The 16665-nt window shown below is 30.9% G+C and overlaps 1 protein-coding gene across 5 annotated transcripts in view; it reads right to left on the reverse strand.

Annotated features, from left to right (window-relative positions):
• LOC145280019 (homeobox protein cut-like 1) overlaps positions 1 to 16665 on the reverse strand; it is a 971332-nt gene that overhangs the window by 815074 nt on the left and 139593 nt on the right. Inside the window, exon 1 of one of the 5 annotated variants that reach the window (XM_080131698.1) lies at positions 1958 to 2026. The exons of the other annotated variants lie outside the window; for them this stretch is intronic. The gene's annotated coding sequence lies outside the window, so the exon portion shown is untranslated. Of the gene's footprint in view, positions 1 to 1957; positions 2027 to 16665 lie in introns of those variants that run through there. 5 annotated transcript variants of the gene reach the window in all.

Here is a 16665-nt window from a genome sequence, read left to right on the forward strand (position 1 = left end):
AATTCTGCTAAAAAACATATACAGCCTCTTTGAAGTCTTGATAATCGCTCAAAATTATTAAAATTGCATACTGGAAGCCTTAAAATTTAACCATGGTTTGAGAATTATTGACATTTTAACACGCATTGCTAAATCTTTCCTTGCGTACACGGAACTAACATAAAATGTAATTAAATACATATTGCTCTTTCCTTGCTCTGACGGAACACTCTCAAAATGTAAACACAGCATTGTTTGGGAATGCAAATATGCACAAAATACCGACAGGCCACCCACCCCCCGTCCTAAAGAAAAAAAAAAAATTTTTTTTACAGATACCAATATTTAATTTTTCAATTTTTGAGCGATTATCAAAACTTCAATGATACTATATTTGTTTCCTTTTTGCATTTTTATTCCTGTTGAATTAAATTTATTTTTATATCCCTGACCAATTATCTAGGCATACAAAGCTGTGACATATCATGTCGAAACTTTCTTTTTAGAACTGATTAAACGCTTTCAAATAAGTTAAAACAAAAATATATTTCCACCTACATTTTATTGGTTATGGAAACACTTATTTATAATATATTTATTTTTTCAACACTTACTTTCTGTGAAGTATTTTATTATTTAGAAGTAGTGCTACAGCTACTTTTAGAAAAATATGCATGCAAGAAGAAAAATGATGGCTGACTTGAAATATACTGTCATCGGTAGAAAGTAGTTACCTACCTCTGTTTTTGCTCAATCTAAAGAGTTATTAAATCTTTTCTTTAGAATCAGCCAGTACCTGTAGGTTATCGCCCCAAACCAACATTAATCGCCAGTAACCAACAGTGCTGACAATCACAGGCAGTGGCTTTCACTAGCTGTCACTGGAAAACAATGCCTGACAGTGGAAGCCAGATTATTTCATTTGAGTTATGGCTGCCAGTGCCCGCTATTTTCCAGGGACGGTAATTGCCACCAACAACAACCATAGTTTAATTTGTTTTCAAGAGAGGTTGTTTAACAATTTTGTTCTTGATCTGTCATGCTTCCACTGGGCAATGCTGGTTAACGGGTCCTGCTAGTCTGTTATAATGTCATTCTAATCAAAGTTAAATCTGACCAGATCTACAAAGTTTTCACCTTAATAGCATCAGAAAAGGTATTAACCAACAATTTCTCCTCTGTTATGCAGATCATAGTAACATATTGATCTAATGGCATAAAAGGGACTGTTTTCAATGCTAAAGCATTAAATAAACTCTTAAAGGGTTGATATAACATAAAAGAGACATGCCAACTGAAACCAATTTTACTATGTAAATCAATAAAAAGTTTCTTTGTTTTTATTTTCACATGCAGTTTAAGTAATTATCTTCAATGAGACTTATGGCCAGCTCTCTTTATATATATAAAATGTATACAGTTTTTAAAAAAAAAATTTGATAGGGCACTTAATTACCGAAAGCATGAGTTCAACATATTTATTTAAATATATACAGACTTTGGCTATTATGAACAAACTCATGTTTTCATACTAAAGGCATCAGTAATCCTCAATGTTCAGTTAGAAGGAATAAATTCTTTATTGCTTCTGAACCACACTGAGGATTACCAATGCTATTGGCATGAAACCACAGGCTTGTTCATAATATCCAGTTCACACACACACACACACACACACACACACACACACACACACACACACACACACACACACACACACACACACACAGTTAATGTCTAGACTACTTGATCTAGTAGTACTTACTAGAACTATGAGTTGTCATGTTATCATGCCACAGGCAACATTGACAGAAGACTAAGCCAAACTGGCTCTAAACCAACATTGCAGCCAAGAACATCGCATCCAACATGACTGGCAACACAAGAGAATTGACATGACATAATAGCATTTTCAGCAGCTAAATGATGTGACCCATGCAACTAAGAAACAAGTGACATCAGAGAAGACAATAATAACCTGTCATTCAGTCATGGATGCTTGGTGTAGCCAATGAAACAACTCAACATGACTGCAAGCTTCAGTCTGTAATGGTAACACAATTAGCAATAAGGGTTAAGGCTACAAAAGTTACTTTTCTTTTTTTTTTTGCAAAGGGTAAACATAAGCCAACAAGAACAAGAAAGTGGGACATATTATTAACGTTTCGACTGAAGGTATTTAAAAAGATGTGAATTCATCTACGCTTGTATACACACACACACACACACACACACACACACACACACACACATTAATCTGATTCTCTTTTCGCAGTCAAAAACATTGTTTCTTGTTTTGAATAATTCATTAAAAAAATTTAAGGTAATTGATTTCAGTTACAATAATTGAGAAGCATACAATTCTAATTATTTTTATATCTGCTGTAAAATAAACAAAACAAACCAAAGCAAATTACGTTTTTGAATTTTTTAGATGACGATTGGTTATTCATATTACTTGAAGCTTTTATCTTGAGTGTCATTTTCACAACTTTTCAGACAATGTAACCTCCAACCTTTTTCAGGCATATCCTGTTGAACTCAGTTCGCAAGGGCCAGTGGTGCAGTGGTTAGAGTACTTGGAAAAATCAATTGTAAAAGTGATATTCTCCTGACGGTTGAAAGGTTAAATACTCAGTGTGGGTGACTGAAAAATACTTATAACCTCTATCCAGTCATGGCTGATGGAATGAAAATATAAATAAAGAGTTCTGTTCGAAATTTCGTCCAAATTCCAGAGTTCAACAGAAACACTCCCGAGATACACCTGTTCAAGGTTGGAGGTTACATCGATGAAAACGTTGTGAAAATGACACTCAAGATAAAAACAGCAGTCCAAAGAATCCAAATAATATGAACAAAGCAAATTAACATGAAACGTAGCAAACAATAAAAAAAAACAACAGAAAACAATAATACAATAAGATAAAATCAAGGTACTTTCTAAAGAAGTTGCACTTTGTGTGATTGCGTTTCTTTTTTTTTTTTTTTTTACAAACGAGTAACCATTTATAAAGGTCAAAAGCAACTCGAGGATACGGATTAATGAGATTAATAGATTATCAGGTAAATGATGAGAGGATTGAAAATAATGAATATAATGGACAAAATCAGATTACTTATAAAGACGGTTTATGACAAGTATCTGTTGACATAGAATTTGAAGATAATTATGTTATAGTCTGCAGGGGATTAATCCTATGGTAATGTGTTCCAAAGATGGGAAGTCAGTAGCGGAGGTAAAAGAGTATGTGTTGTTAATTAAACAATTCTATTTGACTACGAATTTCAGTCTAATGTCATGAAAGTTATTCTTTACAAAAGTTAAATTCAGTTTACTTACTTGAAAGATAACATGAGGGACTAGCAATACTATTCATGATGTATGATTCGACTTGATCAAGTATAATTCTCCATACTGATGACTATGCAATTCTTACAGCTACATAGCTTGAAAACGGAGCTATTAAACCTGACAGTGATAGGAGGAAGAAGCAACTTTAGTAGAAGTAAGTATCCTGCCAATGATGTTTAGTTAAACAGAGCTGAGAGGGAAAAGATAACAAAATACTAAGGTCTTATGTACGACATGAAAAGAAACTGGAATCTTAGGAAGATCTGCATCATTCCAGTACGATAGGAGCAACTGAACTCATGAAAAAGAATTTCAAAAACTATATTGCAAAAATACCAGATTAACCAAGTGCACAAGAGATTCAAGCAATTGCATTTAAAGGGATGATCAGAATTTTAAAAAGACCCCTCGGTTGGAATATATGAGATAGTGAGTGAATGTCTGGCATTCCATGGGATGATCCATCCACAGCTTGAACAAACTAATAAGAAAAATGAAAAAAAAAAACAACAACATATTCCTACTTCTTTCTAGAAATTAGATACTTAATTCGTTTTCAAAAAATCTGATCCTCTCAAAAACCGCTGATTGCTAATTCTTGAGTCTTAACGGTGAGGAAAAGGACAAAAAAGTTCGTTTATTAACTTGATTAAAAAAAAAAAAAGGAAAATACAAAAAAGATTACTCACTCCTAACTACCACTCCCACCCTTTAGGTGAAAAGTAACCTAAACGGAGAAATTTATCTCCAGAGTTCTGTTTTAAAAAAACCCTCCAACTACTGCTTACTTGCAAATAACTCCAAACTTTTGGATAGCTTTATGGATACAAGAGCAGTAATCTCAACAGACTTTATGGGAATAGTAGCTCATCGGTTAATGACACGGACTAATGATCTAGGTGTGCCAAGTTCGAATCTAGTTCGTTTTATTTTTCTAAGAAGAATTCTAACTAGAAAGATATCAGGGAAACGAATACCACCAATAATCAAAAGAATGATGCTTCACAACAACAGCTTTAATGAAACACATGAACTGTGTTTGCCAATTACAATCTGCATTGATGGCGTTTTGCCACCTGTGCCTCCCTATACACAGACGTTATATATTTCATAGGAAAATGGTGAAATGTGTGTGTGTGTTTTTAAATAATGACGTGAAATAATTTTTTGTTTAAAGTGAAGAATATACTCATCTGCAAAATTTTCCCTGAATTTCAATTTCATACATTTTCTAGAATGAAAACCATGCAATGGATTTTGATCAAAATTGGAACAAGGATTTTAGACATAAAGTTTAACAGCATCATATCTTCATTTTAATATATTTAAGCAACCATAAAAGTGGTGCAATACTATTATGTTCGGGGAATTAATTTTACCCGTCCCAAGGCGGGTATAACTCTGGTTGTTTAAAAAATTATTTGAGCATTCCATAAAGAATTGATAGTTTAAGTAAAAAGCGGAAAACAATGTAGAACACGTGAGATGAATGGAGGATGCAACGATGTAAAGGATGAATGGCGATTCTTTTATAAAACAAAAAAAGTGCAATTAACTTGGACAAACAGTTGAATAAAACGCTGAATAGATTTACTAGGTTACTAATAAAAATTATGTTTTAAGCATATAACATTTCATATGCTTCACTGAACATTCAGAACAAGTGAACAATCTTTAGGACAATGAAAATGAAAATGGCCCAGATTTAATGGGAATTGGAAATGGGAAAATTATTTGAAAAATGCTTTAAAAAATATTGAAAGAAAGGAATTTAGTGTTTACTTTATTTCATACAATCATTAACATATTTGGAAAAACTGATACAAAGAAAGCACATTTAGACAATAAATTAAAGAATTGCAAAGAATTCGTTGGAAGGTCAAATTGGAGTAAATATGAGGGATGTTCCAAAAATAATACCTCCTATTATTTTATTCCGGCCGAATGGATCTGAGGAGATTGAAAATTGCATTATTATATTGATTGAACTCATGCATTCATGACCTGAAAGTGTTATCTCTCTGCTGCAGACATTGATGGTGTAAGACTTTAAATCAACCCCTGTTATAAGCATATATCAGAAGCAAAAAATCATTGAATTCCTGACAAAAGTGCATTGAGAATGATGGTGACTATGCAGTAAAATGAATATCGAAGCATTAAAGGTTGATTGTCTTAATGGTACTACTTTCGTCTTTGTAGCTCTTCAACTTTTTGAGTTAAAAAAAAAGGGAGGCTCTACTTTTGTAATGACCCTCACACTAGAAAAACGTAAACTGCTGTGTCACTAATTGAACTTGGGTTAGATTATCAAAGCTATATGTTTAAGTGATAATACACACACAGACGTGAAATAGTCTTATAATTTGATTACTAGAGGAGCTCTACCATTATTGAATAAACTTTACTAGTGCTATCAGAGTTTGTTAATATTATTCTTACAAAGTCATAACAAAAGGGGGGTAGCTAAACAATAATCCAGCATGTGAGTAGACAAGGAGACATTATTGTGACACAGTAAACAGACAGATTAAGTGTTTAAGTGGATTTGTCAATCTGATAAGCAAATCGTGAGAGAGTGAGTGAAGAGTGAATGAATGGACTGGATTAATGGATGCAAGACCATTTGTGCAAATTCAGATAAGCAGGAAGAAACATGATTATCACTGAATTGACAGTCAGCAATCAAACGGAGTTGTACTTGCAAAGAAGATAAGGATATGAAATTATATTGCAATTGTGCATCAAACATGCAAGCTTGACATACAAACACATTACCAGAAATTCATTAAGACTTTTTGCATTAAAAACATTATTTCACAATCTATTTTGTTTTCATGTATTTAGACACACATGCCTTATATATATATATATATATATATATATATATATATATATATATATTTAGACAGACATTGTTGAACAGCACGGAGGGTTTCTGTTAAATCATCTATTTTTGTAATTTCTCCATTTTTTGTATAGTCGTTCAAATATCTTGGCCGAATTCGTGTAAGAAAGTTCCATAGTCGTTTTCATCCATCTGTTTCTTTTTTGTTTTCAAGTACTTCAAACTGATTTTCTTCAGTCGTCTTCAGGCAGTTTTTGATTAGTTTCGTTTTGCTTCAGTTCAAATTACATTAAAATTACTTCAAATAGTCTCGTGTGTAAAAAATATGTTTTTAATATGTTAAGAACGTAGCTAAAATAAATAGAGAAACTAAAGGATCATTTCCAAACAAACTCCATACATGCTTTCACTTATGAGTTAAATACAAACACTAGTATTCCAATTCCATTTCTCGACGTTCTCATAGAGTCCAGCAAAGATGAATTCATCACTTAAAAAGACTTTTGAAACCAATTCCTATACCTTAAACTTCAAAAGTGAAAGTCATTACCAATACAAAACTGCAATTATAAAAAATCTCATTAATCGATCCAAATTGATCTCCTCAATTAAAAAAATATTCTTCAGTGAATTAAAAATTATAAAGTAGGCTTTAATTACCCAATTTCTTAGTTGATAAACAAATTAAACTAACAGTTAGAAACCTAGACCAAACTAATAATAAGCAAGTTAACAATCCCCACCCCATTATTGCAACCAGCTACACGACAACTTTAAATCAGATGAAAAGGAACTAAGGAATATAATACATCGATATCCCCAGTCAATAATAATAACATAAGACTTAAAATCTACTACAAGAAATTAACAATTGCTAACCTTATAATTAAAAGCAACACATCCCGGACAATCAATAAAACCAATGTAGTCTACCAATTCAAATGCCCCTTGGGAGAATGCATCTTCAACAATAGAAACACCAATAGCTTTTATATATTCCACTATCTATCCTACACCCCCTATTCATTCACTTATCTTTTATCATTTCCACATTTATCTGTACAGGTATGCAACCATCCCCTACTTACTAATTACTATTATAATTATTTACATATATAAATATGTATATGTAAGAATACGTACATGTGTCTATGTCTATGCATGATTTTCACAGGTGTGCTTAGAATACTATTATTCTTAATACATTTACTTGCTTACTTGTCTTTTACAAACTTCCAGCTACTTATTTGATCCCCACATCGATGCCTATGCGTCTGTATGCATATGTATGTATGTGGGTATAAATGTATATGTGAGTATATGTATGTGTATATATGCATATATATATATATGTATGGATGTGTGTATGCATGGATCATGTATATGTATGTATGTGTGTCCCTATGTAGGTGTATATATATGTGTGTGTGTGTGTGTATGCATGTATATGTACATGCATATGTGTGTATTTATGTGTGTGCATGTGTATGTATGCATATATGGATATGTGTGTGTGTGTGCATATGTGATACATTTGGCACTAAACTCACCTAGTTTATTATACTTATTCATATATCCTACTTTTATTTTATTTTTTTTTTCTCTTTTATACCCACTGTATTTATACAATTACTTAACGAATATTATTCCATTTCCTTTACTATTATTATTATTTTTATATCTTCCTACATGCATATTTCATGATTTTATATTTATTTAATCCATATCTGTCAATTTTTAATTTACTTAACTTCTTAGAGACCTTTTATAGTCAATGCCTTTGAATAGATAAATGCATTTAAGTTGGATGTAACTAAGCTTGCTTTGAGAGGACGCATCTTCAAACAATGCCCACTCCAATCCGCATAGATCTTTAACGTGTCAAACTCCATATGACATGTATCCAGCAACTAACCGCGACAGTCCACTAGTGAGCGCCACCTCCTTAACTGCTTGTCTTTCCCTTTCTACCCTTAGTTCTTATCTATCTCTCTCCCACCCAGCCTTCAGTCTTACCCATCTTACGCCCTTCCCTTCTTTTCCACCTTCTCCTTCTCTCTCTCCTCCTCTCTCTATTCCTATCCGTGTCTGGCTGAATATTTTAAACTCCCCCTCGCCCCTTACCACCTTTCAATGTTTATTAAATCTTAAAACTTAACTGTTCTGGAATTAAAATTGAAATCCCCACCGCACACTTTTTTTGTTTCTTTTAATATCGTTTTTCTAATCATAATAAGCATTTCTGTAAAATCTGATAAAGTTACTGGGTTTTTGATACAAATCAGTGTAACTAAGCAATTACATGCATGTTTTTCTCTACATGTATAAATTACTAAAATCCTTTTCGAATATATATAATTAAATAAGTTAAAATTTATTAAAATAAAAACAGTATTTTATCAAAAGTGCCCAATACGTAAGTAAACTTTTTATAAGTAAAATTATATAAACACCAGAAAAGGCCCCATGCAAATCGGTCTACGTTTCAACGTTAACAGTCTTGTGATTATTGAACCTCTGATGAGTGTCAAAGCGTAGATCGATCAATGTAGAATCTTTTTACTTTTATATGAGCAATGTTCCAAAAGTAATGCCCCCTTTTTTTTTATTCCACTCATAAGGAATCAGAAAGGATTGCAAATTGCATTGTTATGATTACTGAACTTGTGCATTCATGATGTGAAAGTTTAATCTTTCTCTTGTAGATATTGGCAGTGTGAAACTTTAAGAAAGCAGCCCCTGTCATAGACGTGCATCAAAAGCAGAGATGCGTCATTGAATTCCTTCATGCAGAAAAAAATTGGACCAATCAACATTTACAAGGGCAATGCAATTGATGTCAACACAATTAGGAGGTGGGTTGGTCGATTTCAGAGTGGCGACAGAGATGTGACTGAAAAAGTGCATTCTAGACTTTTATGACCTTGACATCGTTCATTGCCAGCAAAAGTGCATTGAAAATGGTGGTGACTCTGTAGAAAAATAAATTTTGGAGCACAAAAGTTTGCTCGTTTTAATGGGACCACTCAAATTTTCATAGCTCTTCAACGTTTTTGCTTTTGGTTGAAGCAGGCTCAGCTGCCTAGAGTTAATAACACACCAGGTGTTATTGTTGCCGTCATCATCATCATCATCATCATCATCATCATCATCATCAATTCACAGACAAAAAATTAAAATAGTTCAAAAAGTACAACAGCAGAAACATCATGAAGATGGAAACAAAGATAAAGAAAATCAGGCACTTATGCAAAATATGGACCCTGCTGAAATAATGTTATTATTTACAAACCTATTTTTAACATGAAATGCGAGGGGCTTTTTTTAAAAACTATTTTGCACTCTCTCCTAATAATTTAATGAACAAAAGATATTGTAAAAATTTAATTTAGCTTGAAAATAAAAAAAAAATTTAAAAATAATTTAATTTTTATTCTGCATAAGTTCTGAAAATTTTCTGAAATATGGGAATCATATTCATAAGAATAGCACACCTCAGAAATATTTGTGAAATATTTCAGAAATAAATAAAATATCTCAAATCAAATGTCAGATTCAATTGGTTATCATTATGCTTATTTTAAATGATTGAAATCAGGAAACTCGTAACTCCCTGGAAATTCTTGATAACTACAAATAGTTTCCGATATTAGTAGAATTTGATATAAATAATGTCAGGCACTTTTTCTGTATAATCTTAAAAGGAAAATTGTAAAAATGTTCACTTAAAATTGTTGTCTATTCTGTAAAAGATTAATAGAGATTTCATCCCGTGTACAACAATGATGTTTATTGGAAAATTATCAAATAATGTCAGAGAACAAGCAGGAAAATCGGGAAGAAAAAATAAAAATGGTTCAACTTATGTCACTTAACTTATTCTACATTGAGTTACCCAATGATTGGATGGGAGGAGGAGAGAAGATAGGGCAAAGATTACTAACATTCGACCTACCACGGCTACAATATATATCAGCCATTTTGGGTCAATCATTATAAAAGAAAGGAGGAAATAACTGGCTTATTAAAAGATGAAACATTAACCCTTGACCTTTTACTTTCAGGAAAGAGAGAGAGAAAGAGAGATGCAAAAAAAACAAAAATAGATTCACTTTCCAATAAATGTTTCAATGAGAAAAAATTATTTGAAACAAAATAAAAAAAAAGAAAATAAAGTCACTTAAAAGCCAAACAAAGATAATAAATGCAGTGATCAAACATGAATGGGCCAATTGAATTGGCCAGGTTCATTTTAAACCAATCAATTTTAATCTAATAGAGATAGATTAATCCGGTTAGAATCTTTTGCAATAATGTAAAAGTGGTTGACAGGGCTACGAGTTGCATTTATAAACACAAGCACATTGCTTTTATGAAATAAGTAAAAGTCAACAGAAAATAAAAGCAATTTAAGCAAATACACAAACTGATTAATAGTATGAACGGATATTTATAAGATGGTCTCATTCTAATCTGATTGTTGAGCGACAAAATCGTTGTATTAAACCCAAATGTAACAAGTTGACAGAGTCTCACACCCACAAAGTTTGGAAATCAGCCAGAGATTGGAAATTTTCGAACTTCCATTAGTAAAGAATAATAAGGCTGCCCTACATGAGATCAACTTATTGCATTATGGCAGTAGTTATACCTGTTCTAAAGTTCATCCTACTGTAATATATTTGTCCAAAACAGAGGAATAAAAATGTACTGCACATTATCAAACTTTTTATATGCATTTAATATTTTTGTTGACACCCATAATAACAATACAGTATTGAAATACAATAAACAAATATGAGTATAAGAAAAAACGAACCTACATATACCTCTCTCTCTCTCTCTCTATATATATATATATATATATATATATATATATATATATATATATATATATATATATATATACTGTTGGGACGATTAATGAGAATCGGAAAAATCATAACTTTTTGGGGTATCGGAAAAATTTGTTCTTGTTTTCTGATGCCAAAAATAACTCATTTAATATATATATATTTTTTTACTTGATTTTGTTTGACACAAAATCTTCCATTCCTGGAGGAGAGAAGTTGAATGCCTACTACACACTGTCTTCGAGTGTCTCTCTGTACAAGGGTTTGTCAGAACAACCTGGCATGAGGATACTTTTTCCATAGAAGTAAACCCTGACCAAATATTCAAAATCACATAATATTCGCTGCCCAAATAAGATCTCCTCACTATGGCTAATCCACATTAGCAAGGAATGGTGCACCTTCTCCAAGTGATGTTACCTCAAGTAACAGCACGAAACTGGATACTCCACCAGACTAGATAAATTCTTGTCCTGGAATCCAATAAGACAAAGAGACCAAAATAAAAGATATACTACAACGTATGAAAATATTTAATTGAGGAGAGGAAAATTATGTTCTCAATTTCTTTACTAACTCAGTGTTTGAGAGATAAAGAACTTAAATGGAACATTCGAATATCTATGTATCTCATATAGAGATGAAGTGTTAGCCCCAGGTTGTGGGCCCCTTGATTTCTGAGAACTTCGACTGAAGTAAAATGAAAGAAGTAGTAATAATCGAAAAATAAATATTTATTGATTTTAAACTACCCATGAAACTAAAAATCTATAGATCACTTCCACAAGTCCACAAGTGTGTTTTTACATTTGAGAAAATATCTGCACATTTAACATGTGTTTTTATGGTAATCAGGACACAATAACACTTTTTATAGTTAAATATTTAGAAATTTATCAGAATCGGTAATTGTATTGGAATTGGGGAAAAAATAGGAATCTTACCCATGACTAACACACACACACACACACACACACACACACACACACACATATATATAGACAAACACACAGAACCAATGTTGCTCATGTTGAGATATATTACTAGTCAAAAGGTCTCTTAAAAGAAATACTTTCAAATATAATCATGTTTACAATTTTTGCTTTCAAATTTTTGCTTTTTAATATGAGATCAAGTAATAAAAAAACAGCACCGTCATAAAAAATCGACTTGTTCATGATGCAGGTCTGTAAAATTGCATGAATCAAAATAAATTCCTATTTTTATTTAATTATTTAAAATTTTTAAAATACCAATAAAAATAATTATTTAAATGTTTAAACTATTTTTAATGCATACTTCATTAAGATATTCTTCGTTTAATTTTTGATTTTGAAACGAAGAAAATCCATTTAAAAACAATCTTGTTTCTCTGCATTTAATCATTGTATAATTTCTAGTATATTTCAGTTATTTTATGGACCTAATCGATAATTACCCTTAGTAACCCCAGACAAAAATCAAAGTAAAATTACAATGGTGTGCTTAGATTGAAACTGAAAACTTGATTATTTTAACTGTTAGCACATCGATTTATATTACAGAAAAACCACTGACTCTTAAGCAAACGGATAGAGCAATATCAATATGGCACTTATTGTCTTTGGGGAAGACATAGAATAGAATACAGCTTTTTGATAAAAGAATTCCACAAATAAATACTAATTAAGAAACAAACAAACAATTTCTGATTAAAAACAATGCAATCCGAAATTTTATTGAAAAATTATTTAAATAAACTTAATACTTAAAACAAATGTTTTATTTTTAAATCAGAATGAATAATTAAAAACAAAATCAACTATGAATATAAAAAATTTCTGTAACAAAAAATAATTTTCATGAAAAAAAAAAAAAAAATTAAAATTTTAACTGCAACAATTCAGAAAAATACTCGACTATCTTTAAAAAACTTGAAAACCTATGAAATCAGATAAAAGATTTTTTTTTAATTTTTATTTTTTATTTAATAAAACTCATTTAATCATTGTATAATTTATGGATAGAATTGTTAACTCTGGTTTTAAGGCAACATTTGGAATTAGCCAAAAAGCAGAAAGAAGCTTCTAAAATAAACCAATGAATTTGGATAGAAAAATATGTCAAGAATTCACTTTTATGAAGATTAAAAATATGTTGAATATGAAAATGATGAAATGGATTCAAAAACAAAGAAAAAAAAACCACATTTACTTGACAATGGAGTCTGGCAAGTAAATTCTGAACCATCAAAATGTGAGATCCATTTTTTTATTTTTAATCATTTGATATTCCGATCAAAATCTAAATAAAGACGTGATATTTTTTATTCACATTTATATTTGTTTTTATTCTGACTATAGGCCTCATCAATATTCATATTTTATATTTATAAGATGTAAGAAATGATCAACAATGTTTAAATACTAGAAAACATCGCTGTAATTGAATAAATACACTATATGGAGAGAAGAAAGTGGTTTTGCTTTTTTGTTTTCGGGTTATTTAATACGATATCTAATAATTTTGGAAAAAAAAAAAGTTTTATGTTTTAAGTTCTTTATATCTTCAAATATCTATTCTTGATGTTTGGTTTGGTTATTTTGTAGAAGAAGATTGTTTTTGTTTTTACGAAAACATGATTGAGTTTTTACAAAGGGAAAAGAAAAAGTAATATCATCAATGTTTGGTTCATTTTAGGTCAGGAAGCCAGTATCTCCAGACAGCCTGATCTGGTAATATCAGATAGAAAGTAGAGTTTAGGTTTACTGTCACCAATCTCATAATTATCGCTTTCCCTATATTTTATCCTTTGGCCTTCACATTCCATATTTCTGCCAAAAGAAGGAGAATTGCTGTTTTCTCAGTCAGCCCTTGTTTTGAGTGTATAGTATATGGAGATTTTTTTAAACCTCTTATAATATTCATTATCATTCTACTGTTCATCCATCTCATTAACTCTTTGTTTTCAAGTGTTTGTTAGCTTTGCTACGCAAGGAATCAAATGTTGTTGTTTTTTTAATGAAAAACAGGATAAAATGTAAAACTATCAGCGTTGGCAATAACAATAGTCTGTAAAAAAACCTGTAAATAATAACTTCATATCCCAAAAATTCAAAGAAGAATCACACCTTAAAATCAGACTGTTTTCTATTTCCTTCTTAAGTTGTCTCAATATAAAATTCCTGGATGATCAATGAAATGGTTTGTGTAATTATAGTGTATGTTGGATCTAAAATAAAGAGCATAGATGTAAACTCTACCTATGTATATAATCCCCAAATTACTTAAAGCAATTAGTCCTATTGACAAAACGCATGAGAAATCAGCGACAGAAGAAGTATTTTAACTAATAGGCAATAGAAAAGAAAGGGATTAATGAATACAATGAGAACCAGATCATCAAAATTGTCAACTTGAAATAAATTAAAAATACAAATAATGAACTGCTAATGGCAAATAGATATTACCTACAGGTTCATTAATAGAAATAAATAAAAGGAAAGAAGTGAAAAAAGAAAAATGAAAAAAGTAATGAAACAGTAAAGAAAAAAGAAAGGTAAAAAGTAAAGAAAAAGAAAGACAAAATGAACAAAAGATGAAAGAAAACAAACTAAAATAAAATGAAAGAGAAAGGAAAGAAAGAAAAGAAAAATAATTAAAAGAAAGGAAAGAAGGAATAAAGAAAAAGAGAAAAAGGAAATAAAGAGAAAAATAATTAAAAGAATAAGAAAGAAAAGAAAAAAGGAAAAGACAAAGAAAAAAATCCTAACAGAATTTCTGTTGAAAATAATCGCTATTTTCTATTAAAGTAATCTGAAAACCTGGTACCAACAGTAATAAGTAATTATCATGCTCACTATTTTCCTGTTTATTGCATATAGTTGAGTGGTTGATGGATTCATGCCTTTGCTATGTTTATGTAAATTATACGAGCCACAATTTAATTCTCAAATATTTATTGGTTCCATTTTCTGTGCTTTCAAGAGAGTATACAGAGTTAAATGATACGGCATAATCACGTTGTAACACTGGTTCTCACCATATCACCAAAGTTAAGCAACGATGAACCTGGCCAGTACCAGATGGATGACCATTTTGGAAGGCTAGGCACCGTATGTACTTAGCTGGGACATAGAAATTTCACAGATTGGTATCTGGGGGTGCAATTAATCCACTAAGAGAGATGCACCCTCAGTCTTCGTTAAGACATGCATCTAGGAGAAGGAAAACTGATATAAAACTTAAGGTCTACTATCTGCTCTGTCCTGAGATTAGCAGTTATTGCACCGACTGAGATTAGCAGTTGTACCAAAAAGTGTTGTTGATTCTACACAAAGCCTTCTCCACTATAAACAAATCACGAATTTCCGAACAACTTAGTTGTTGTTGTTGTAGACCTCATACATCGAAATCGACAGGTGTATCACAGATTTAAACTATTTTAAAATATTTTTAAAACTATTTTATTTTTAAACTATCATTGAGTCAAAACCTTTTGAAATTTCAGAAGTTGCAATCAAAGTTGAACGTTTGAGCTACGATCCAAAGTACTGTTCAATTTTCACTTCCACACCTATTTTGTCCATTAGTCCACACATCCTATGTATGAGGTTTCTGACAATGGGGGAAAATTTGCTGTTTTCTGTGCCAGCTAACGTTTTGAGTGATTTAGTTTCAAACGGAAGATGGATAAAAATATAACATCTTTTTTCTTTTTTTCTTATGTTGATTTATCTTTGCAAATGACTATAAACTTTCTAAAATGTGATCTTATCCAAGTCTTAAATACTTAGCCAACGTCGATTGAATAAGTCAACTAGTATTAAAGGGCTGTGGTATTGTTAGTAGTAAATTTTGTTTCTACATTGCAAATGTTAAAAAAAAATAGAAAATGCTGTACACTTTAGGTTGCTGTCAATAAAATGTAATGATGACAGATTTAACATTGCAAAGTACAGACCCCCTCCATTTTTCATCACTTACAAAGGCCACGATCTTTAATTGGATCACATATATCTATGATCTTTTGGGAATAGGCAAAAGCCGAAATAGGAGGTTAAGTTTTGTGAATAACAAGGTCCAATTAATGACTGACTGGTGACGCACAGAAAATTTACTTTGAAAATGTCACTGTTCAAACTGCTTCATCAGTTTAGCATTATCACTAGAAGACAGTATTTTTGAAGCAAAATAAAGTGATTCTTTTTTCAAATACTTTTATTTGAGTATGAAATGATTATTAAACCTTAATTCTGAAAAGATTCTGTATGTCACAATATTTTTTAAACCATATATTTATTAATTTTTGTTATGAAGCCATATATATATATATATATATATATATATATTAATTTTTGTTATGATGCCATATATATATATATATATATATATATATATATATATTAACTAATTTTTGTTATGATGCCACCTTCCTGAATCTACGATATAACCTTAGTAAACAGACCTAAGTGATATCCAGGATATGTATTCATAGCATAATATAATCATACTAAACCTTATGTCTTGAATTCTTATTTAATTAACCCATTAAATGATTCTGATTCTAGAAAAATGTCTTCTACGATTTGGACCTAAAGAAGAGTTAATAAATTGAAATTCAAGGAATCTTGTTTAACTGATATCCAATA

This window comes from Euprymna scolopes, chromosome 1 (genome assembly GCF_053919585.1).
Source record: "Euprymna scolopes isolate OS-2025 chromosome 1, ASM5391958v1, whole genome shotgun sequence".
In the NCBI taxonomy this organism is placed as follows: Eukaryota; Metazoa; Mollusca; class Cephalopoda; order Sepiida; family Sepiolidae; genus Euprymna; species Euprymna scolopes.